Source organism: Ambystoma mexicanum, chromosome 10 (genome assembly GCF_040938575.1).
Source record: "Ambystoma mexicanum isolate Mex_15411 chromosome 10, UKY_AmexF1_1, whole genome shotgun sequence".
NCBI classification, from domain to species: Eukaryota; Metazoa; Chordata; class Amphibia; order Caudata; family Ambystomatidae; genus Ambystoma; species Ambystoma mexicanum.
Window position 1 is genome coordinate 402,838,109 of NC_090932.1, and position 24,615 is coordinate 402,862,723.

General features: G+C 48.1%; 1 long non-coding RNA gene across 1 annotated transcript; it reads right to left on the minus strand.

Annotated features, from left to right (window-relative positions):
- Positions 1 to 213: 213 nt before the first annotated feature.
- Positions 214 to 1,807, minus strand: LOC138491455 (uncharacterized). Its single transcript, XR_011276009.1, has 4 exons — positions 1,709 to 1,807; positions 1,418 to 1,552; positions 1,009 to 1,075; positions 214 to 892 (listed from the first exon to the last, which is right to left on the minus strand). It is a non-coding gene; the product is annotated as an uncharacterized lncRNA (long non-coding RNA).
- Between the last annotated feature and the right edge of the window lie 22,808 nt (positions 1,808 to 24,615).

Below are 24,615 nucleotides of genomic sequence, written 5' to 3' on the forward strand. Positions count from 1 at the left end.
GATGGTTTCAGACTTCTTTGCCATAAAACTTGAAAAGGACAGGGTTTTTATGTTTAGAGAGGTCTACGACAGTGCCCGAAAGAACTCGTATTGTATAAAACAGAAGGGTCCTAGCTCCTCTCGCTATCTCCCCCTTAGGGATCCAAATACAACTATTCGGAAACCTATCAACCTGCCCTCCTTAGTTGCAACAAATTACACTTACAACCTGAATTGAAAAAATATATATATTGCTATGCTTTATTACAAAATTCATTTTATATTATAAAACACTTTTTCTTTAAACACAGCATATCAACCACTACAATTCAGATGTATTTAGCAACAGAAAAAAGGAATAACTGAATACACAACTCATACAAAGCACATAAGGTCAAGAAAAAGTCCTGAGATAGGACTAATATAGTTCTATGTAAAAGTGAAGAAACCACCTCCACCAAGAATAAACAAAGACACAGAAGAACAATTATTATCAAAAATGCTGCTCTTAGTGGTTGTTATTAACATTACGACAGAAACATCCAATTGTAAACTAAACAACACATGAAACATAAACAATATAAAACATTAGCATCCTGGGTCGAACCCCAAATCAGATGACTAATTTGGATCTCTTCAATCAATTATGAGTTCCTATCGTTAGTTCTGGATACAAAGTGGCTCTTGATGTCTTATTGAAACCGTGACATCTTTCTCACAGAAAAAAACCGACATGTTTCATTCCCATTATCCTTCGAGAGGGTTAACGGGAAATTCTTCAGGGGTAATGTGCTATAAACAACAATTGGCATTACAAACACTGGAAAGGTTTCCAAGTATTGACAATGTAACTTGATGCAATGGAGAAAAGGAAGTTCTTTGAGGAAGGCTCTTATCAGAGTGTAGTGCCGACCTACACAAACAAGGGAGAGAAAGAGAAACCGGACAAATCAGTTGAATCTACCAAACACTAACACTCATTATAGTGGTTAGTAAGCCTTCTAAACTATTAATAACTTGAAGGGTTACCTCGTGGCCAACTTGTAAGTAGTAGCAGGAGTAACAGAGAAGTCTGCGTGTGCGGAAAGTCCACTCTCTGGAAAGAATGGAATGGCAAAGCAACATCAGTGGTAGAACAGTGACAACAGCGTGTCGTCTATTGTAATTCAAGAATTATCAACAAAGATAAAAGCACTGTGTGGATCTCAAATAATGTGACAGTCGAAAAACTGCCATTTCGTGCTCACATATACAGCACGCTTTAGGGCAAGTTTGCGCCTCTATATCGCATTGTCTCGTGATATATAGGTGCTGTAAACTTCTGTTCTAATAAAAAAAAAATACTTTAACAAAGTATGGTGTGCCTAACAGCATAATTATACAATTTCGAAGAGAATACACCACTCTGATCACGTTGTGAATGGAAACCACGACTGACCTTAGGCTTGGATGTTATTAGTTTATAGATGTCAGCAGGGATTATGACACGTTGTATGGCCGTAAAAGTCTTGGAAATTCAGAGCCTTTAAAACGCCTCGCGCTGGTGACTTGTTGAGGCACTTGTGCTGTGCCTCTGAACATGTAAAGCGAAATCAAGAGAAGGAGAGAGGGAGGAAAAAACTTTAACTCCAGATGCGAGCGGGGACCACAAAACGGCGGATGACAAAGCTGGAAATCAACAGTGAGAGCGAACGGCAAAACCGCTCGTGAAAGTTCATACTGAACTTACCTAATAACGCCTTCACTCCGCGTGTACTCGCGCTAAGTGGACCCATCTCCAGTATCTCTCTGTGCCGGTAACTGGTTGCCACTGAGCATTACTGCGCTATTCAAATCGAAAAATGGCTATACGCTCAAGTGGCATAGAAATCGAAGACGGTGTAGGAAGCAGTATGTTCGTAGAAAAGAAAGGGGCCATCTTGAAAAAGACTTCTTTGCGCCATGGGTTGGAGTTGTCATGAGGGGCCCTCCCCCTCACTCTTCTCATCTTCTGTGACTCTGCTGTACCTGATTCCTGGGTTGGGGGTACAGGCACTACAATGGCACCTCCTTTATAATGCCCCACTGCTTGTCTCTATTACTTGATTCCAGAGACTTTGGTTACCTGCTCTTTGATCTTCCATCTCTCGAAGGAACCACCCCTCTTCAAATGAAACTTCCTCACATAGCCCATCATCCTAGACTACCCCACTAATGTCAGAAAAAGGGGACATGGCCATGAGAGACGCCTTGAGAAATTGGAAAGGAAACAGCTGTTGTTTATTAGGGAGATCCAGAGATATATTTGTGCTTTCACTATCATGCGTTAGGGATATCCCAAATAAATGTTTATGGCGTCTGCTTGTGAGAAGTATTTGGGTTCCTTCTAGCAAGGAGAACAGAGACTCAGAGAAATGTTTTTGTTTGCAGCTATAGTTGGGTTGTAGCTATTATACAGCAATGAGACCCACAGAAATGTTTGCAGTTGCAGTAATCACATAACAGGGAAACAGAGCTAAATTTAAATAATCTCATGCATGCAGCTGCCATGCATCAGGAACTACCTAACAGAGTCGGAAGATTGTGGCGCTTGTGTAGCAGGAGAAGTGTAATAAATACTCATGTCATGTGTAACAGGGAAAACGCATCACAGTATTTTGTTTGAGGGTAGCACAGGGGCAACGCAATGGTCTTGGGAGCAAGACCACGCAGAGCAAGAGAGGCTCGATCCCGGATCCCAGCTTAGAAATCAAACTCATGTATTGTATTAGGTGCGTTATCACAAACCAATTAAATTGAAATGAAATGAAAATAATTATGCGGTTTGTTTTGCTCAGGTAATGGACACACATTCTCAAGGGATAGGTTCTTGTAAACAAAGTATAGCCCAAACAATTACCAAGGTCGTGGCTCTTGTTTATCAGTGAATGCTCAACAAATGCACATGCCTGTGGCTCTCCTGTAGCAGAGAGAGTGCCACAAATGGCTTTTGGGTTCTCTGTGCCCCTGTGCATTACTCTAGTGCTACAAAAGCAGGATGTATGGACAAATGCACACATGCTAATGACATCTCATCTCTACTCAGTCAATAGAGCAATATATTTCACAATCACAAGTGTCTCGAAGCTCTTCCTTTCCATTTCTCTTTGTGTGAATTGAAGTATGTAACACATGTTTGTCCTTAGGGATGGTGTGTTAGCTATTGATTGGTGAATTGGCATGATCTTCCCGCATTACTGTGCTCAATTACCTAAATGGATGTGTATTATTTTACATGGGGAATTGACAGGCTTCTTCTGAAGCCAGCAACAATGGTCCCAGCAGCACTATGGCCTCTCTGAGATGGCACAATGGCAAGTTGGCAGAAGCGGAATTCTGCGGCTACTCTCACAACTGCTTCTGGCCAACAGGCCACTTATTAAACCAGTATCGGATCATCCCTAACCTGGTGAATTTCATCAAGGTGATAATCCGTCTGCAGAGGCTCTGCTGTATGCTCTTGTAGATCCATCTGCAAGGTTGATTGCACAGTCATTGAGGAGCCTATCCTACAGGTTGCCCTGCCCTTCTCCAGTGCATATATAAGCAGTGTTCATTGAAGATTAATCAAGTATTGGCAACAAGAGCAATGAACTTCCTAATGATTAAGAAGCGACATTCATGACATTGTTGATGGTGTGTTGCATATTCTTCCTTCCTCGTTCTTCATGCAATTTTATTTCCAAGATGTCGTTCATGCTGCTGAATCTGGGTTGTCCAAGTCCTCAAAAGTCTTGTATGGCTTATAAGCACCCACGTTACGCTTCAATTGGGGCATGGAAAATGACACAAGAAGGTAATTAGCATTGCCTTTAAATGTGGCTATGCACATTTCCCAAATAATGCTGTGAGGGTATCTCTCATTACCTGCTCAAATCCTTCTTGCTCCTCTCTCTTTTGAAGACCTGGGTTGTCACAAATCAGCTGTAGCTGGATGTACTGATGCTTGGAAAGTTGCTCCTTTAAAATCCCTTGGAACATGCAAACATCTGACGCCACCTCTGTCCCCATCAGCATCGCTCAAATATGAGACATTGTACCTCTGCTTTTCACGCTTTATACATTGTCCATAGGTAGACTTAGCTCATCCTTTAGATTTCACTACCACCTCTTTATCGACAACACTCAAATCTCCTTCTTCTTTCCCTCCATCAAACCACCCATCCTGGAACAGATAACACGCTGTCTCACTGAAATCCTGCCTTATGATGAACTCTTTAAACATGGAGGATATCTTAATCCCATCTTCCAACATCATCAGAACTTGGGATCTCCTTTGATAGTATGGTACACCTGCAACAATTTATCTCTACCACTGCATCTGTTGTGTGTACTAAACTTGACAATATTCACAAAATTCTTCAATGTCTTATACACCACTTCATGAAAACTCTAATCTCCATCCTAGTACTCAACACACTAACCTGCTACTCATGCCTACCCCTTGGCCTTCTTATATACACGTTCCTTCCTGGAGACACAGCCCTCAACATTGATACCCACACTTTATACAACTGACCCAGATCCTGTAATGTCTACTTACAAACTGCATACTGATTGGCTTTCCATGCACAACTGTACCCTTTTAAAGTTCCTTCGCCTACTCTCCAAAGTAATAAATGGTCTTTCTCCTCAGCTCTTATCTGACTATATATCTGTCTGCTCAGCAACATGTTCCCTCCAGTCCACCTCTGCACTTATCCTCACTGTCCCTTGCCCTCCCTGTACCTGCTGTCATTTCCGTTCTTTCTTTGTACTCGCCCTGCTCCAATGGAAACAGCAGCCCATCACAATCAAATCCAGTCTGACTCTTGATTAGCTCAAAGCTTGGTGGAATCTTCACCTACTAGCCAAAGAGGGAAATCCCCACACTCTCTTGCTTGTCTTCCCTGTATGGCCCCACCACTTCTTCAAGTGAAGCACAATGTAATTGTGTATATTTGTGCAGTGCTCCTCTTTAGTTTGCAACACTAACCTTCCGACCTCCTGGTTAATACGTTGTTTTGTCCTTGATCTATGTCACACTTTGTTAACACTATCATAAAATGACGTGCCACTTGTTCTCATCTTTTTGCTATTGCACTGATGGCACTCCAGGGAATACCTCTGCCATCTGTAAGTTTGTTATTGTAAGCCATTTTAGTCTGAAGTTGACATCCCTGTTCTTCAAATAAAATAAATACAAAATACAAATATATATTCACCAGCAAAGCCACGATCATGCTGGACAGGTTCAGTTCAAGCAGCTGCACCACTGGAATCACCTCACTTAGTGACAAAGGGTGGTGGCTACCGTGTTTGGTTTCCACTCCAAAGTCTTTTGTACAGAAAAGATGTCAGTCAGTAGATGCCACTGTTTTGGAGGAAAGAATATCTTCCAATGTTCGGCCGTTGTTGTTGCAATAATGCGGAATGGCATTGCATTATTCACTTAGTCAGTGAGACATGGGTAGAGTAAAATTGCAGCCAGCAGGGTGGCCTTCAAATTGTGCTTTGGTAATCGTAATCAGTGCAATCAAAAACAGTGTGCATTTCCTGCAATGTAAACCCAGCTGAAGAGGGTAACTAATATTTTGGACCAAGGCAGTCGTTTCCTTCAGATGCTGAGTGACAATAGCTGAACAAGTGTGTAAATGCAAGAAGGACACGCACAAACCAAGAAGCATGCCTGGTCTTAACATTTTGCAGGGAAGCAAGTGCACTGGACCCATGATCAGCCTCCACAATGCAATGTTCTAGCTGACAGTGGGGTAACCAATGTATAGCCACCTTATTCGCCTTCTCACAGATGCCCTCTCCTCTTCAGTCTCAACCATTAATTCCCTTTAAGCACAAAGTTGCATCATGCACAACTGGTCGATTGTTTACTCCAGAAACCCTCTTGGCCGACAGGAAAAGGCAAGCTTACCCAAGTCCAGAGACAAGCATGTAGCCAGTGCTCAGTCCACTGGTCCACACATCCATTTTGAAGTGGTCCTTCAACTATAGGACTTGTCTTGTGCATGCCCTACTCTGAAAAGAAACATACGACTCAGGCACAGCCTCCTGGGAAATATAATAAGTGGCTGTCCCAACCTCGTTTAATTAGATAACGTATTGCTTGCCAGGTTTTTTCTTTCAGAGAATTCAGTAGGAGGTTCACAGGTAACATTAGCACTAAGTTAGCAATGAGAAAGCACAATCTGACGTGCAACCTGTAATAATCTTGTCCAAGCTCAAACTCCTTCAGTAAGGTAGGGATTTGGCTTCCAATTTGATGGTACCTCCGCAATGTTCTCTGTACTGATTGTATGGGATGGTGCGGTAGGCTGATTGCCAACCAGTATTGAGACGGCTTATTTTGAGATAATGCTAGTTCATCCCAGCCTTGAGCATGTTTTTGCGTCAAATTGAACTGCAAAGATATGCTACCTAAATGTATCTGACGTTTGCATGGCACAATGCTTTTTTGAGTGCACGCTGATAGAGTTAATCATTTCTATCATGTATGAAGAGAATCCATACAATGGCATAAGACGTTTTCTACACGCATATGGCCATTGTGCTTGAATTTGTGCTGGTGGTGCAGATTCCACAAGCTGTCATTTTGCACTTTTAGATCTGTATGGATGTGCATTGTTTACAGACAATGGTATAATGTTTCAATTCCTTCCTTCTCTGAATCTGTGGCATGGTCTACCTTGTCATGCAAGCAGCATTTTCTACTATCATGTGTTGCAGCCTGGTCTTGAATGAGTCTCATTCTGTATGTTGCTCCTCATCGAGAGGATGCTATTTGAGGTTCTCGGAAGTAACCGCTAAAACGTCCAGATCCCTCGTTTAGAACCCCTAGCACTGCTGTTACAAACTGCAAATTGAAATTAAGTAGAGTACTACACAAAACAACTCTAAACGTTGTTTGAAACGATATCTTAGGCCTTTTAATGCACCATAAATATGGGCACTTGTGACGTAATCTATCATGCTGATGGTGTCCACTTCTACGTTATTCTATTCCATTGTTTGTTAGTTATGGCTTGTAACGGTGTCTCGAAACTAGATTTATTGGTAATTGTTTTGTGCTTGATAAATAAACTACTATCACTACTAGTATTAGTACTCCTACTACCTCCAGGTCAGAGGTTCTAGGAGCAGTGCAAAGGATACAAAGCAAACACATATGCCAGCTCTCAAGAACCTTGCTTGCTTTCTAAGCCTGCCTGGTCTCAACATGTTCTAAGTATATCTGCATCCCAATTTATTCTTAATGAGAAAAAAACACTGACAATTACTATATCCAGTTGCAATGCATGTGTCTCAAATGAAGGCATATAGGGTGCATTTCAATCCAGAAAAGTTAAGGAGCCTGGGAATGCTTTATAAAAAAAAGTTTGGTTCGTCAAATATCCGGAGGGACTTTTAAAGCAGTTCTTGATGTATTACAGCGGCTCATGAATAAATCACAAGTGAAGCCTACAAGTCCTGGAGGCACAGCAAACAAGCAAGTCTAGATTATTTTGCAGGTGATCAGATCTAGGGCAATGAGAGTCTGGCAGGCAGCACCTACCATACAAATTAGAAGTGTGACAGTTATTGAATCCCTCAGAAAGTGTGTGACGCTGAATAAACCACCCAGGAAACAAACCTGTGCTGCCTCATCGTTTTTGATCATGAAACATTTTCATCTATTTCATCTTTCACATTTGCAGGCAGGCACCCATTAGCTGCCCAGACTGATCCACAGGAGAAGATTGATCTTAGGCGATTACCAACATGAGACTATGTGTCTATGCTTGCATATCACAATGGTAAAACATGCCTATGAAGTCTATACTGTGTGTGTGTCGATGGCATATTAAGGCAGTCCACCAATTAACTGACACACCTTTGTATATGCTTTAGTAACCTATTGTTAATGTATTATACTCACACTGTAACTAATAATGTATACAAGTAATGCCACTTACTATGATATCACCAGGGCCAAAGATCATATGACATAACGTATGTCAATAAACATGTAAAGGCTCATATAACTCACTTCCCTTGATTTAAATGAGCAAGTGATCTCACTTCAGTTATCCTTTGCAATTTAGTGACTTGACATCCATGCCCATCTCCACCGTTGTCATTTTTCTCAGATTCATCAGTGGGCATGGGTGGCGGTAGTGACCAGGAACTTCTTGTAACCTGTTCCTCTACATCACGGGTGTTGCTGCTCCATCAGGAATCTAGATCATTGATATCTGCCTCTCTTCCATTCTGCCTCAGAGACAATGGCCTCCTGTGTCACGTGAGGAAGTGTCAACACTTAAGCATGACTTCTTGGCAATGTACACCAGAGTGATGACAGTGAGATGTTTTGCCTTCTATGTACAGGCTTCCTTCCACCCCAGTTAACAATGTAGTTACTTTGGCTCTTGTATGCCGTGCCCCAGTGTTGTTTGGGAGTTCCAGACTTGTAGGCATTTTCCTCCGTAGTCACAACCCAATAGCACATTTGTTGCACACAATTTACAGCCACTGAAAGGCAATATTCTTCCAACAATCTCTCTGATGTATTCCTTCTTAGGATTCCTTGGCAAAAAATGCTGAGAGCATTTATGTCATGCAAGGTGATCACTAGAATTCACTCCTCCCCAAAGTCACAAAAAGTGGCACGCGTGTTTCACACTCAATTACAGACACTGAAATGAATGCTGTGCTGATATCTAACTCCAGTTTTTTCACCTTTCTAGAAATCACTGACAACAAATGTGTGACGTGTGTAGGACATGCAAAGTGTTCACCTGAATTTGTCTGCTCCCTAGGAGTCGCAGAAAAATGGCATGTTCAGTTACAGCTACTGAATATAAACTCCTGCTTGCAAGTAACTCTAAGACTAAAAGCCCCTTACATATTTACCTATACTCGAGAGGCTGACAGAAACCTATTGTCTCTTTGCCTACAAGACTGATCATCAACGTCAACCATGAGTGTCTTAGGAACGTTACATGAAAGTCTGCACTCAGTCAAATTTGGAAGTAAGTTTGTAAAAGTTTAACCTGTTCCAACCTGTGGACGTTTGCATGAGTCATAGTTCATACAAATATGTTTCTACATGCTTCATAGGAATAATAAATATAGGCAACTTCAAAGACAAGGGCCTGAGTATAGGCTTGTCGGTATGATGTCTGGCAATACCATCAAATGGAATTACTTGAAGGGTCAAGATGATTTACAGGCATACCCTTTAAATAGACACCCTTCAGTTATTCCCCACACTGGAGTCTTGCAAGACTCCTGCCGGGTTTCATATTACTGAATGGGGTAATTACTTTATTTGGTAATTACCACATCCGGAAATGTTTCTGTTCAGCTGACATTTTCTCCACACAAAACAAGGTGGATTTGAAGAGTTTCATATCTGAAACGTGGGATTTGGCAGAATGGTAAAACACCCAGAATTATAAAATACCAGATATTTTACTACTAACTTCAAGCTTTTAACCAGGCAGGTTTACTGGAATGTAACCCTACCTTAAATAATGAGCAAACCTGCAATACATTGATGTGACAGGATTGTCCTGACGCTATACCTCCTAGCAATCACCCTCCACTGCTAGGCCCAGATCCTTCACCATGGCTTAGACGTCGGCCTCTTGCTACACCCAGCTCTTCTGTCATGCCCACATCCCACCTTGTCTTGACATGCCACAACTCTATGCTGCCCTCGAGACCCATGAGACACCAGCTCCCAGCACCTTTCCATAGCTGTGTACAAATACCACCTTATAATGTGTATTCAGTTATGTACGCCAAAGTTGAGTACTGATCTTGCTACACAATGTACCCTGCATGTAACCCCAAGACTTCTTCAAAAAATGTCTGCTTCCTAGTATTACCAAATGTCAACAAATCTCATGGAAACTTGCCATGCTGATTACACCTGTCACTTGTCATTCTGTATTACTATATTTTGCTGTTTGTCTTTCTCTAATCATGACTTGGTCTGCCTCTCAGCTATGTCCTGAAACTTCATTGCTGTGGGGTTTCCCCTTGCCTTGGGGACTTCCTTATCAACATAATTAGCAACTTAGATGGTAAAAAGTGTAATAGGCTGAACAGTGATACACTGGACCTCAGAAGGTGTGATACAAGGCATCTTTCTTAACAAAAAGCAGTTGAAAGTAGGGTTAGATGACATAAATCCTTGCAATAATTTAAGGATAACCAAAAAAGATAACCAGAAAGAAGTATTGGGCAATGGTTCTTCCCTTCCAGTTATCAGGGCCCTAATCTTTAGAAGTGCTTGTCTTCAGCTAAGAAATGCTGCGCTTTAACAATATGTCTCCAAATGATGGCCAACGAAAATCTCAAACCTATACATGGGCTCCCCAAATCTAATGAGAAAAAGTTCCATGGAGCGTCCCAACCAAAAATTCTATAACGTATGCTTAATAGCACTTCCTTTACATAGTTTCCAGGATGGGTGAGTGGGGTAGAGAAAGTGGTGGTAGGGTTGGTGGGGGTAGGGAGAGTGGTGGTAGGGTGGGTGGGTTGGTGTAGAGAGAGTGGTGGTAGGGTGCATGGGGTAGAGAGAGTTGTGGTAGGGTGGGTGTAGAGAGAGTGGTGGTAGGGTGCATGGGGTAGAGAGGGTTCTGGTTTGGTAGAGAGGGTGGTGGTAGTGTGGGCGGATGAGGGTAGAGAATAATGGTAGGGTGGGTGGGGGTAGAGAGTCATGGTACGGTGGGTGGTGGTAAAGTGAGTGGTGGGTGGGTGTGGGTAGAACAAGTTGTGGCAGGGTGGGTGGATGGGGGTAGAGAGAGTCGTGGTAGGGTGGGGGTAGTTCATGTGGTGGGGGTAAAGAGAGTGGTGGTAGGTGGGGGTAGAGAGAGTGGTGGTAGGGTGGGTGAGTAGGGGGTAGAGAGAGTGGTGGTAGGGTGGGTGGTGGTAGAGGTACTGGTTGTAGGGTGGAGGTAGATAGTGTGGTAGTAGGGTGGGCATAGAGAGAGTGGTGTTTTGGGGTAGAAAGAGTGTTGCTAGGGTGGGTGGGGGTAGCTTGGGTATGGGTAGATAGGGTAAGGTGGGTGGAAGTAGAGAAATTGGTGGTAGGGTGGGGGTTGAGAGAGTGGTGGAAGGTTGGATGGGTAGGGTCAGAGAGAGTAGTGGTAGGGTGGGTGGGAGTAGAGAGAGTTGTGGTACGCAGAGAGAGGGGTTGATGGGTGGGTGTAGAGAGAGTAGTGGTAGGGTTGTCAGAGGGTAGAAGGAGAAGTAATATGGTGGGTGGTTGTAGAGAGAGTTGTGATTTGGTAGAAAGAGGGGTGGTGAGTGTGGGTAGAGAGTGGTGGAAGGGTGGGTTAGTAGGTGGGGCTAGAGAGAGTGGTGGTACAGTGGGGTAGAGTAAGTGGAGGTAGGGTAGGTGTACAGAGAGTGGTGGTAGGTTGGGTGGGTGGGGTATAGATGGTAGTGCTAGGGTGGGTGGGGATAGAGAGGGTGGTGGTAGGGTGGTTGGGGGTAGAGAAGATGGTAGTAGAGCATGTGGGTGAGGGTAGAGAGCAGTGGTAGGGTGGGCAGGTGGGGTTAGAGAGTAGTGGTAGGATGGGTGGTAGTAGAGAAACAGGTGGTAGGGTGGGGGTAGAGAGAATGGTGAAAGGGTGGGTGAGTGGGGGTAGAGAGAGTGGTGGTATGGTAGGGGGGTGAGGGTAGAGAGTGGTGATAGGGGGTTGGTTAAGTGTAGAGTGTGGTTGTAGGGTGGGTGCATATAGTGAGAGTGGTGATCGGGTGGGTGGGGTAGAGAGTGGTGGTAGGTGGGTGTGGGTAGAGAGAGTGGTGGTCAGTGGAGCGAGTGTTGGTATGGTCGGTGGGTGGGGAGAAAGTGGTGGTATGGTGTGTGGGTGGGTGTGCAAATAGATAGTGGTGGTAGGGTCGGTGTAGAAAGAGTGGCAGTAGTTTGGGTGGGAGGGTGTAGAGAGAGTGATGATAGGGTGGGTGGGTTGGGGTAGAGAGAGTAGTTGTAGCATGGTTGGGTAGGGTAGAGAGAGGTAGGTGGGGTGGAGACAGTGGTTGTAGGGTGGGTGGGTGTATGGGGTAGAGTGAATGGTGGTACGGTGAGTGAGTGGGGGTAGAGAGGGTAGTGATAGGGTGGGTGGGGATAGAGAGGGTGCTGGTAGGGTGGGTGGGGGTAGAGAGGGTGGTGGTAGGGTGGGTGGGGATAGAGAGGATGGTAGTAGGGTGGGTGGTGAGGGTAGAGAGTGGTGGCAGGGTGGGCAGGTGGAGGTAGAGAGTAGTTGTAGGGTGGGTGGAAGTAGAGATAGGGGTGATAGAGTGGGCGTAGAGAGAATGATGGAAGGGTGAGTGAGTGGGGGTAAAGAGAGTGGTGGTAGGGTGGGTGGGTGTGGGTAGAGAGACTGGTGGTTGGTAGAGAGAGTGGGGGTAGGGTGGTTGGGTGGGGTAGAGAGAGTGTTGGTACAGTGGGTGAGTTGGGAGAGAGTGGTGGTAGGGTGGGTGGGTGTGAGTAGAGAGAGTGGTGGTAGGGTGGGTGGGGGTAGAGAGAGTGACAGTAGGGTGGGGGAAGAGAGAGTTGAGGTAGGGGCTTGAGAGAGTCATGATAGGGAGGGTGGGTGAGGGTAGAGAGGGTGGTGGTAGGGTGGATAGGGGTAGATAGGGTGGTGGTAGGGTGGGTGGGTGTCCATAGATTTGGTGGTGGTAGTGTGGGTGGGTGGGTGGGAGTAGAGAGGGTGGCATTAAGATAGGTGGGTGGGAGTAGAGAGTGGTGGTAGGGTAGGCAGGTGGGGGTAGTGAGTTTTGGTAAGGTGGGTGTTAGTAGAGAAAGTGGTGGTAGGGTGGGGGTAGAGAGAGTGGTGGTAGGTTGGGTGAGTGGGGGTAGAGAGAGTGGTGTTAGGGTGCATGGGGGTAGAGAGAGTTGTGGTAGTGTGGGTGGGTGGGGTTAGAGAGAGGGGTGGATGTTGGGGGTAGAGAGAGTCATGGCAGAGTGGATGGGTGGGGGTAGAGAGAGTGGTGGTAGGTTGGTGAGTGTAGAGAGAGTTGTGGTAGGGTGGGTGGGGGTAGAGAAAAGGGTGGGTGGGTGTGGGTATAACAAGTGGTGGTAGGGTGGTTGAGTGGGTGGGTGGGGATAGCGAAAGCAGTGCTATGGTGGGGTAGAGAGAGTGGGGGTAGAGTGGGTGTAGTGAGAGTGTTGGCAGGGTGGGTTGGTGGATGGGATAGAGAGTGGTGGTAAGGTATGTGGGTGGGGGTAAAGAGGACAGTGGTAGGGTGGGTGGGGATAGAGAGGATAGTGGTAGGGTGGGTGGGAGTAAAGATAATGTTAGTAGGGTTGGTGGGGTAGAGAAGTGGTAGGTGGGTGGATGTAGAGAAAGTGGTGGTAGAGTGGAGATGGAGAGAAAGGTGGAAGGGTAGGTGAGTGGGGGTAGAGAGAGTTGTGGTATGGTGGCTGCGTGAGGGTAGAGAGAGTGGTGGTAGGATGGGTGAGAGTAGAGAGAGTGGCGGTAGGGTGGGTGAGAGTAGAGAGAGTGGCAGTTGGTAGAGAATGGTGGTAGGGTGGGCAGGGGGGTAGAGAGCCATGGTATGTGGATGGTGGTAAAGTGAGTGGTCGGTGGGTGTGGATAGAGAGAGTGGTGGCACAGTGGGTGGGTGGGGAAGGAGAGAGTAATAGTAGGATGGGTGGGCGAGGGTAGAGAGCGTGTTGGTAGGGTGGGTGGATAGGGATAGAGAAATAGGGGGTAGTTAGAGAGTTTTGGTAGGGTGGGTGGGTGTGGGTAGAGAGAGTTGTAGTATGGTGGGGGTGGGTAGAGAGAGTGGTGGTAGGGTGGGGGTAGAGAGAGTGGTGGTGGGGTGACTAGGGGTAGAGAGGGTGGTGGTAAGGTGGGTGGTTGGGGTAGAGAGTGGAGGTTGGGTGGGTTAGAGAGTGGTGGTAGGGTGGGTGAGTGGGGGTTGATGCAGTGGTGTTATGGTGTGTGGGGATAGAGAGAGTCGTGGTAGTGTGGGTGAGGTTAGAGATAGGGGTGGATGGTTGGGAGTAGAGAGAGTAATGGTAGGGTGGATGGGTGGGGCCAGAGAGAGTGGAGGTAGGGTGGTAGGTGTAGAGAGAGTTGTGGTAGGGTGTGTTGGGGTAGAGAAAGGGGTAGGTGAGTGGGGGTGGGTAGAAAGAGTGGTGATAGGGTGGGTGAGTGTATGGCTGGGGCTAGCAAGAGCAATGGTATGACATGATATGATATTTTACTTATATTGTGCTCGTACATAGGTGTTTCAGGTATGGTGGGGGTATAGAGAGCGGGGGTAAGGTGTGTGGGTGGGGGGCACAGAGAATAGTGGTAGGGTGGCTGGGGATAGAGAGGATAGTGGTAGGGTGGGTGGGGGTAGAGAGGATGTTAGTAGGGTGGGTGGGGCTAGAGAGTGGTGGTAGGGTGTGCAGGTGGGGGTAAAGAGTAGTGGTAGGTGGGTGGATGCAGAGAAAGTGGTGTCGGGTGGGGATAGAGAGAAAGGTGGTAGGGTAGGAGAGTGGGGTAGAGAGAGTTGTGGTATGGTGGCTGGGTGGGGGTAGAGAGAGTGGTGGTAGGGTGGGGGGAGTAGAGAGAGTGGCAGTTGGTAGAGAATGGTAGTAGGGTGGGCAGGTGGGGGTAGAGAGTCATGGCATGGTGGATGATGCTAAAGTGAGTGGTGGGTGGGTGTGGGTAGAGAGAGTGGTGGCACAGTGGGTGGGTGGGGGAGAGATAATAGTGGTAGGGTGGGTGGGCAGGGGTAGAGAACGTGTTGGTAGGGTGGGTGGGTAGGGGAAGAGAAAGAGGGGGTAGTTAGAGAGTTTTGGTAGGGTGGGTGGGTGTGGGTAGATAGTTGTGGTATGGTGGGAGGTGGGGGTAGAGTGAGTTGTAGTAGGGTGGGCATAGAGAGAGTGGTGGTAGGGTGGGTGGGGGTAGAGAGTGGTGATAGGGTGGTTGGCAGTAGAGAGAGTGATGGTAGGTTAGGTGGACCAAAGTAGAGAGAGTGGTGGTAGGGTGGGTGGGGTAGAGAGAGTTGTGGTAGGGTGGGTGGGTGGAGTTAGAGAGAGGGGTGGATTGGTGGAGGTAGAGAGTGTCATGGTAGGGTGGGTGAGTGTGGGTAGAGAGAGTGGTGGTAGGGTGGGTGAGGGTAGAGAGAGTTTTGGTAGGGTGGGTGGGTGGTGGTATAGAAAGTGGTGGGTGGGGGTAGAGAGTGGTGGTAGGTGTTAGGGAGAATTCTCTGTTTAGGCTGAATTTCCTAACCTAGTGAGTCCCCCAGCAGCTTTGCTGGATTTCTGGAGTTTGTTTTTTTCCATCCTGCCAAGAGTGAGACTCTTTTCTCCCACTCTTAGACATGAATGTGGTTAATTCCTTTGAATGTCAATGTGTTCTGTGGGCTATGGGGTCTTTTACTCCATAGGGTCTCATGTGTTTTGCTATGTGTGTTACACCGCACCCTCCGTGCCGTAACACTGGGGTGTCCTAGAGGATCCCCACCATAGACTCCATACCCTGGGACTGACTACTGTCTCCCAGGGCATGTAAAGTCACCATTGGCTTTACTAGACCTAAATTTACTAACAGAACTAGTACAAACCATCCTATTGTGGACGTACTGGTAGGGGTAATTCGATTACCCCTGGGTCTGTTGTTCGAGGGGGCACTGTCCCATCCCCCCTCGTCGAGTTTTGGCTGTTGGCAGTGGAAACTACTTGTTATATTCGACCCCAAATATAATTCTATGGGATTCTTCCCATTGTTGGAGGCTAATACTTTTTCCCGTTAGTCTCTAACATACCGCTGGTTTATTTGCCATAAATAAATCTACCGGTTGGTATTTTCTGCCAGAACTCGGTTTTCAAAATGGCGTCTGTGTTCGCCTCTGTAACTCCGAACCAAAGGTTGAGCCCTTTGTTCCACTTTTGGAGGGCTTCTGCACAGAAGCCCTCCAAAGTGGTGCCATTCTGTCTGGGTACTACAGAGGGTGTGGGAGGGGGTTTAGGCACCCTGGACTGAGTTGCCTTGCCAACTCAAGTCACACTCTGGTGTGATTGGCCCAAGTGGTGAGCCACCCCGCTCACCACTTAGCATGTTCTGATTGACAGCTAGGCTGAATGAATGGCGGTTTCTGCATAAAAGCAGGGCTTTTGGGACTGGATCTTCAGAAGTCGCCACAGGACCTAAGAATCCGACGAGGGTAAAGCTCAGCCGACCTGCAACGACGACACCTCCGGTGGAGCCCTGCTGAACCGTCTCACCACTTCCCAACGACATAGCAGATCTCCCGGTTGGAGAGTCTTCTTCCCCTGACTGGTGGGAACAACCAGTCCCCTTTGCTTTTTCTTCGCTTCCAGGGCGTAGTGGTCTAATTGCCCGTGCTGAGCACCCCGGCAACCGGATAGCCACTAGCCCGTACCACGACCAAAAGGTGGTGCCTTTTGACGGAGCACTCCGCGGCTGGTCTCTTCCCTGGTGGTGCAACGATCTTCAACTTTCCTTCGACAACGAGATCCTCTCATCTCTTGGCAAAGCCCCAACTTGCATCCACCACCAGGAACAACTGCCCCCGCCGGAGCTGTCTCTTCACTTACAAGGTACTGTGTCCGCCTGGCTTCCCTTGTGACGGTTAGCGTGGGGTGTCTTAAATCCCTACCTTTCCCTTGGGTCGCCTCCAGACCTTCTTAACTTTTTGTTCTAAACTGGTCCAACCTTTCTGTGACAATTTGCTACAAAGACTCGAAGTGCATTTCCACTGTGATACTTTTTGGGACATATCGCCTTGCCTCTCTCCGAGTGGGCCTGGCCTCTGAACTTTGTGATCCACAGTAGACCCTGCCTTACTTGCCTTGCATTTGCTTTGTAAAAGCGTTGGTACTGAGTTGGTTTCATACCCTGCCTTTTCTCTCCCGTTCTAACGCATACTAGAGTGCCATCTAGGTTAAAGCATTCACCTCTGTCAGCAAATAAGTGGTGCCGTTGAACCTAGACTTGTCGAAATATTGTTAGGGGATTGATATACTTATAGTAATTGTAATTGAAGTTGTTTGCCGTATTAGTGCCAGAGTGTTTTCATAGATGTGTCCTTAAAATAAATAATTATATATCTTTACACCCAAGCTCTGTTCCGTGTCTGCTTGTTCTACTGTGTACATTGCCCTATCATGTATATTCCACATACTGCCTAACTCTTCTTGAGGGAAGTCTGACTGCTCAGCCACAGCTACCAGGTGAACCTGTGTGGTACAGACTGCTACCAAGTAGGTTTACTGCCAAACACCTGTAAGCCTAAATCTTTTGCAGTGGTCCCAGAGGGAACTGCACAGGTTTCCGCTTAACAGTAGGGTGGTTGGCAGTAGACAGAGTGGTGGTAGCTTAGGTGGGCCAGGGTAGAGAGAGTGGTGGTAGGGTTTGTGCGGTAGAGAGAGTTGTGGTAGGGTGGGTGGGTGTTGTTAGATAGAGGAGTGGATTGGTGGAGGTAGAAAGTGTCATGGTAGAGTGGGTGAGTGTGGGTAGAGAGAGTGGTGGTAGGGTGGGTGGGTGTAGATAGGGTGGTGGTAAGGTGGGTGGTTGGGGTAGAGAGTGGTGGTAGGGTGGGTGGTGGTAGAGAGTGGTGGTAGGGTGGTTTGCAGTAGAGAGAGTGGTGGTAGGTTAGGTGGGCCTGGGTAGAGAGAGTGGTGGTATGGTGGGTGGGGTAGAGAGAGTTGTGGTAGGGTGGGAAGGTGGGGTTAGAGAGAGGGGTGGATTGGTGGAGGTAGAGAGTGTCATGGTAGGGAGGGTGAGTGTGGGTAGAGAGAGTGGTGGTAGGGTGGGTGGGGGAAGAGAGAGTTGTGGTAGGGTGAGGGAAGAGAAAGTGGTGGTAGGGCATGTGGGTGGATGGGGTAGAGAGAGTGGTGGTAGGGTGGGTGGTATAGAGAGGGTAGTGGTAGGGTGGGTGGGGATAGAGAGGGCGGTTTTAGGGTGGGTGGGGTTAGAGAGGGTGGTGGTTGGGTGGGGGTAGATAAAGTGGTAGTAGTGTGAGTCAGTGTAGAGAGTGGTGGTAGGGTGGGCGATTGGGGTAGATGGTAGTGGTAGGGTAGGTGGAAGTAGGGAACATGGTGTTAGGGTGTGGGTAGAGAGAATGTTGGAAGGGTAGTTGAGTGGTGGTAGAGAGAGTTGCGGTTTGGTGGGTGGGTTTTTGAGGGTAGAGAGTGTGGTTGTACGGTGTGTGTGGGGGGTAGAGAGAGTGGTGGTAGGGTGGGTGTGGGTAGAGAGTTTGGTGGTAGGGTGGGTGGGGGTAGAGAGAGTGGTGGTAGGGTGGATGGGTGGCGCTAAGGTGGGTGGGTGTAGAGAGAGTGGTGGTAGGGTGGGTGGGAGGGGTAGAGAGAGTGTTGGTTGGGTGGGTATGGGTAGAGAGTGTGGTGATAGGGTGGGTGGGAGAGTGGGGGTAGGGTTGGTGGGAGGGGGTAGAGAGAGTGGTGGTAGGGTGGGCATGAGGGGGTAGAGAGAGTGATGGTAGGGTGGGTGTAGAGAAAGTGGTGGTAGGGTGGGTGGGACCGGTAGAGAGAGTGGTGGTAGGGTGGGTGGGAGGGGTATAGAGAGTGGTGGTAGGGTGGGTGGGAGGGGTAGAGAGAGTGTTGATTGGGTGGGTGTGGGTAGAGAGTGTGGTGGTAGGGTGGGTGGGAGAGTGGGGGTAGGGTTGGTGGGCGGGGTAGAGTGAATGGTGGTAGGGTGGGCATGAGGGGGTAGAGAGAGTGATGGTAGGGTGGGTGTAGAGAGAGTGGTGGTAGGGTGGGTGTAGAGAGAGTGGTGGTAAGGTGGGTGGGGATAGAGAGAGTGGGTGGGTTAGACAGAGTGGAGTAATGTGGCTAGCTGTTTATATTGTGGGTGTTTTTTTGGGAAAGAAAGAGTGGGGATGTGATGGGTGGGGGTTGGTAGAGAATGTGGGCAAGATGGATAGTGGTAGAGTGTGGGGCTACAGTGGGTGGTGGAGGTAGGGTGGGAAGGTGGAGATAGAAAGAGTTGAGGGAGACTGGGTGTGTCGGGTAGAGATAATGGTGGGTGGGTGAGAGTAGAGAGAGTGATATGATATGATATGATATTTTATTTTTATCGCGCTCATACACAGGTGTTTCAGAGCGCGACCTGGCAAAGGGAGGGGAACAGTGCAGAGAACAAACAACGATCTTACTAGGCCCAGTGACATTGGGAACGCGCAGGTGCATGGGGAGGATGGTAGGGTGGATGGGTGAGGGTAGAGAGAGTGGTGGTAAGGTGGGTGGGTGGGGGCAGAGAGAGTGGTGATAGATTGTGTGGGGGTAGAGAGAGTGATGGTAGGGTCTAGGTAGAGAGAGTGATGGTAGGGTGGGTGGAGAGAGATTGATGGTAGATTGGGTGGATGGGGGTGGAGAGAGTGGTGGGTGGGTGGCTGGGTGGGGGTAGAGAGGTTGGTGGTAGGGTGGGTGGGGGAAGAGAGGGTGGTGATCAGGTGGGAGGGTGGGGTTAGATGGTAGTGGGTTGGTGGGGGTAGAGAGTGGTGGTAGGGTGGGTGGCAGTCGAGAGAGTTGTGGTAGGGTGGGGGTAGAGAGAGTTGTAGTAGGGTGATTGGGTGGTGGTAGAGAGGGTGGTGATAGTGTGGGTGGGTGGTGGTAAGGTGGATGGGTGTTGGTAGATAGAGTGGTGGTCGGGTGTGTGGGAGCGGTAGAGAGAGTGGTTTTAGGGTTAGTCGGAGGGTTAGAGAGAGTGTTGGTTGGGTGGGTGTAAAGAGAATGGTGGTATGGTGGGTGGGGATAGAGAGAGTGGTGGTAGGAGGATGGGTGAGGATAGAGAGAGTGGTGGTAGGTGGGTGGGTGAGAGGGGGTAGAGAGAATGGTGGTATGGTGGATGGGTGAGGGTAGAGAGAGTGGTGGGTTGGGGGTAGAGAGAGTGGAGGTAGGGTGGGGTAGAGAGAGTGGTGGTAGGATGTGTGAGTGGGGGTAGAGAGAGTGGTGGTATGGTGGTTGGGTGAGGGTAGAGAGAGTGGTGGTAGGGTGGATGGGTGATGGTAGAGAGAGATGTGATAGGGTGGATGGGTGAGGGTAGAGAGAGTGGTGGTAGGGTGGGTGGGTGTAGAGAGAGTGGATGTAGGGTGGGTGGGTGAGGGTAGAGAGAGTGGTGGTAGGGTGGGTGTGGGTAGAGACAGTGGTTATAGGTTGTGTTGGGATAGAGAGAGTAATGCAGGGTCTAGGTAAAGAAGGTAATGGTAGGGTGGGTGGAGAGAGAGTGGTGGTAGGTTGGGTGGGTGGGGGTGTAGAGAGTGGTGGGTGGGTGGGGGCAGAGAGGTTGTTGGTAGGGTGGGTGGGGGTAGAGAGGGTGTTGATCAGGTGGGAGGGTGGGGGTAGAGGGTAGTGGGTGGGTGGGGGTAGAGAGTGGTGGTAGGGTCGGTGGCAGTAGAGAGAGTTGTGGTAGGGTGGGGGTAGAGAGATATGTGGTAGGGTGATTGGGTGGTGGTAGAGGGAGTGGTGATAGTGTGGGTGGGTGGTGGTAAGGTGGATGGATGGTGGGAGAGTGAGTAGTGGTTGGGTGTGTGTGAGTGGTAGAGAGAGTGGTGTTAGGGTTGGTCGGAGGGTTAGAAAGTGTGCTAGTTGGGTGGGTGTAGAGTGAGTGGTGGTATGGTGGGTGGGGGTAGAGAGAGTTGTGGTAGGGTTGATGGGAGGGGGTAGAGAAAGGGGTGTCAGGGTGGATCTGTGTGGGTAGAGATAGTGGAGGTAGGGATTGTGGGTGGAGGTAGAGAGAGTGATGGTAGGGTGGGTGGGGGTAGAGAGAGTGGTAGTATCATGGGTGGGGGTAGAGAGTGGTGGTAGGGTGGGTGGCAGTAGAGAGAGTTGTGGTAGGGTGGGGGTAGAGAGATATGTGGTAGGGTGATTGGGTGGTGGTAGAGGGAGTTGTGATAGTGTGGATGGGTGGTGGTAAGGTGGATGGATGGTGGGAGAGAAAGTGGTGGTTGTGTGTGTGTGAGTAGTAGAGAGAGTGGTGTTAGGGTTGGTTGGAGGGTTAGAAAGAGTGTTGGTTGGGTGGGTGTAGAGAGAGTGGTGGTATGGTGGGTGGGGTAGAGAGAGTGGTGGTAGGGTTGATGGAAGGAGGTAGAGAGAGGGGTGGTAGGGTGGATGTGTGGGTACAGAGAGAGTGGAGGTAGGGATTGTGGTGGAGGTAGAGAGAGTGATGGTAGGGTGGGTGGGGGTAGAGAGAGTGGTAGTATCATGGGTGGGGGTAGAGAGTGGTGGTAGGGTGGGTGGCAGTAGAGAGAGTTGTGGTAGGGTGGGGGTAGAGAGAGTTGTGGTAGGGTGATTGGGTGGTGGTAGAGGGAGTGGTGATAGTGTGGGTGGGTGGTGGTAAGGTGGATGGATGGTGGGAGAGAGAGTGGTGGTTGGGTGTGTGTGAGTGGTAGAGAGAGTGTTGTTAGGGTTGGTTGGAGGTTTAGAAAGAGTGCTGGTTGGGTGGGTGTAGAGAGTGGTGGTATGGTGGGTGGGGTAGAGAGAGTGCTGGTATGGTTGATGGGAGGGGTAGAGAGAGGGGTGGTAGGGTGGATGTGTGGGGGTAGAGAGAGTGAAGGTAGGGATTGTGGGTTGAGGTAGAGAGAGTGATGGTATGTTGGGTGGGGGTAGAGAGAGTGGTAGTATCATGGGTGGGGGTAGTGAGGTTGGTAGTAGGGTGGTTGGGGGTCGAGAGAGTGGTGGTAGGGTGGGTGTGGGTAGAGAGGGTGGTGGTTGGGTGGATAAGTTGAGATAGAGTTGTGGAAGTGGGTGGGAGGGGGTAGAGGGGATGCCACTATGTAGAGAGTGGTAGTAGGGTGGGCATGTAGGGGTAGATAATTGTGGTAAGGTGGGTGGCAGTAGAGAGAGTGTTAGTAGGGTGGGGTAGAGAGAGTGGTGGTAGGGTGGGTGGGGGTAGAGAGAGTTCTGATAGGGTGGGTGGGTGGCGGTAGAGAGAGTGGTGGTAGGATGGGTGGGTGAGGGTAATGAGAGTGGTGGTAGGGTTGGTGGGGGAACAGAGGGTTATTGTAGGGTGGGTGGGGGAAGAGGAGGTAGTGGTACTGTGGGTGTGTGGGGGTAGAGAGAGTGGTGGTAGGGTGGGTGGGGAAGAGAGGGTAGTGGTGGAAAGGGTGGTTGTAGGGTGGGTGGGGGTAGAGAGGATGGTGGTAGGATGTGTGGGTGTAGGGAAGGTGGTGGTAGGGTGGGTGGGGGTAGAGAGTGGTGAGAGGGTGGGAGAGTGGGGGTAGGGAGTGTGGGTAGGTTGGGCATGTGGGGGTAGAGAGTGTTTGTAGGGTGGCTTTGGGTAGAGAGGGCAGGGTGGGTGGATGTTTGGGGAAAGAAAGCGTGGGTATATTGCAGATGGGGATTGGTAGAGAGTGGGGTAAGGTGGGTAGGGGTAAAGAGTGGGGGTATTGTATTGTGGGTGAGTGTTAGGGAGAATTCTCCAAAAGTGCTAATTTCGCTTACCTTTTGAGACCCCCAGCAACTACCTGGGAAGAGTGTGAGCCTTTTTTCCCCCTCTTCCATGTAATTTGTGTGTGTTTTACTTGTGTGTTCTTTGGTTATGGTGTTTTAAACAAACTCCATAGCATCATCTTTTTCTGTGTGTCACACAGCACCTTCAGTGCAGTGGCACAGGGGTGTCTTGCAGACACCCCAAGGTTTAAATACCATCTCTGGGACTGACTACTGTCGCCCAGAGCATGTAAAGTTAAATTGACTTTACTATTCTCTTTAAATTTACTGACCCAGCACACACTATCTTCCCATAGAGTGCTGGAGGGGTTGCCTAGCTTCCCCTGAGTCATAACACTCATGTAACAGTAAAATGTTACCTTTCCAACTGGCTAGTGGCAGTGGTTTAGATCAAACTACCATGATTTTTCCCGACCGCTAACAATGGTAGCTAAAAATTGGGTCAGCCATGTTTTTCAATATGGCGCCTAAGACCTATCTGTAAAATCAAACTCTGGTCATCATTTTTCGCCATTTCTTTTAGGAAAGGTCCTCTTGTGTTTGTCTCTACGTGCCAAACCAGGTTTGGCCCCTTTCTTCGTTGGCCTTTGGCGGGCTTCAGTGCTGAAGCCCTCATCTGGCACCAGGGTGTCTGGGTGGACAGGATGTGAGGGAGGTGCCCGACACTCCCTGTGCTTAGTCTCCTAGGAGACCTTAATCCACTCTGGCGTGATTGGCCAGCTGGCTGTCCGCCAAGGACAGCCAACCTGCTGTGTGAGTGACAGCCAAGCTTGAATGAATTAATGAATGAAAACTGTTTAAAAGCAGGTCTCTGGGACTGGTGCAACTCCTGGACGACCAGTGAAGCCCTGCTGCAGGCCCGAATCACCTTAAACTCCGACGACAGAGAAGCCCTTCAAGGTTAACTTCTTCTCTTGAGTTTGGTTGGAACAACCAACTCGCAAGCCACCTGGACACCGTCCCCATCTGGTCTAATTTTCATCAGAATGCTGTTAAAAACCGGATAGCCAGAGGGAAGGAAACCAGCTTGTGGACTTTAAGGCATTCACACCTTAAAACCGACGTCTTGCTACAGCTTTTGGCCTTTTCCCTGGGCAGTGCAGGAACCTCCCGAGGACCTCCTTCTGGTCCCCATAACTGAAGTTCTGGAACAGCAAGATCTGCTCGAACTGCCAGGAACAACTTCCTCAACTACAGCTTTCTTCATAGACAAGTTACTGTGCAAACGCGGTCTGGAAATCTTTTCGGACATCGAGAAAGTGCTTGAAAATTTCCTCAACTACGAAAGCTTGTCCTTCCCTAAACATTTGTCAAACTTTTCGCCTAGCCACATCCTTTAAAAATCTGTGGCAGAGACTTAACCATTACTTACCAGAACTGTGCTATTCTATACAAAAGACTCTGAACCATTGACTTTGGCCAAGGCCTGTTGATAAGAATTGCTGGTTGTATGTAACTGAAACCCTTTGCCCTAAATATGAATGTATTTGGGCTGTCTATTCTTCTAACCTTGTCTTTTCCCTCCTTTATTAAGTATCTGAAGTGCCATTTTGCTCCCACTTCTTTTTGGAGCTAAACTTGTTGATTTACTTACCGGTTGGATTTTTGTGGCATATTAGTGTGTGATATTGAGCTACTTATGCTAGTGTAATGTTTTATAACTGTCTGAGTAAATAAATGTATATTCTTTTATTAAGAAAATTTGAATCTGTGTTTGCTTGAAAGACTGTATTAGTTGGTCCTTTGTGTATCTTGTTCTACTGCTCACTCAACTCTTGAGATAGGTTTGGCTGCTCAGCCACTGCTACCATATAACTGTGTAGTACAGGCTTGTACTAAAGGTGAAATTGTACTGAGACAAGCAGTCTTAATTGCCTGTAGTGTTCCCCAAGGGTACAGCAGGTGATTCTGCCTAACACTGGTGTACAGCGGTAAGGATAAAGTATACTTGTTACATTTAGAGTGCTACTTCTACTTTTGTTCGAATAATCCCCCCAAAGCAAAGCAACACTAGTAAAGAAATTGTTTTATCATGACTGATATGGAAAGCTACAAGCATGAGACCCTACTGACTTTAACTGTTGATCAATTGAGAGATATGTGTAAAGCTAGGGATCTCACTGTAAAAGGCAAAAAGTTTGAATTGATAGAAAGGTTGTTAGAATACCAAAGTCTGAGGAGTGGGTCTGAAACCCCCACAC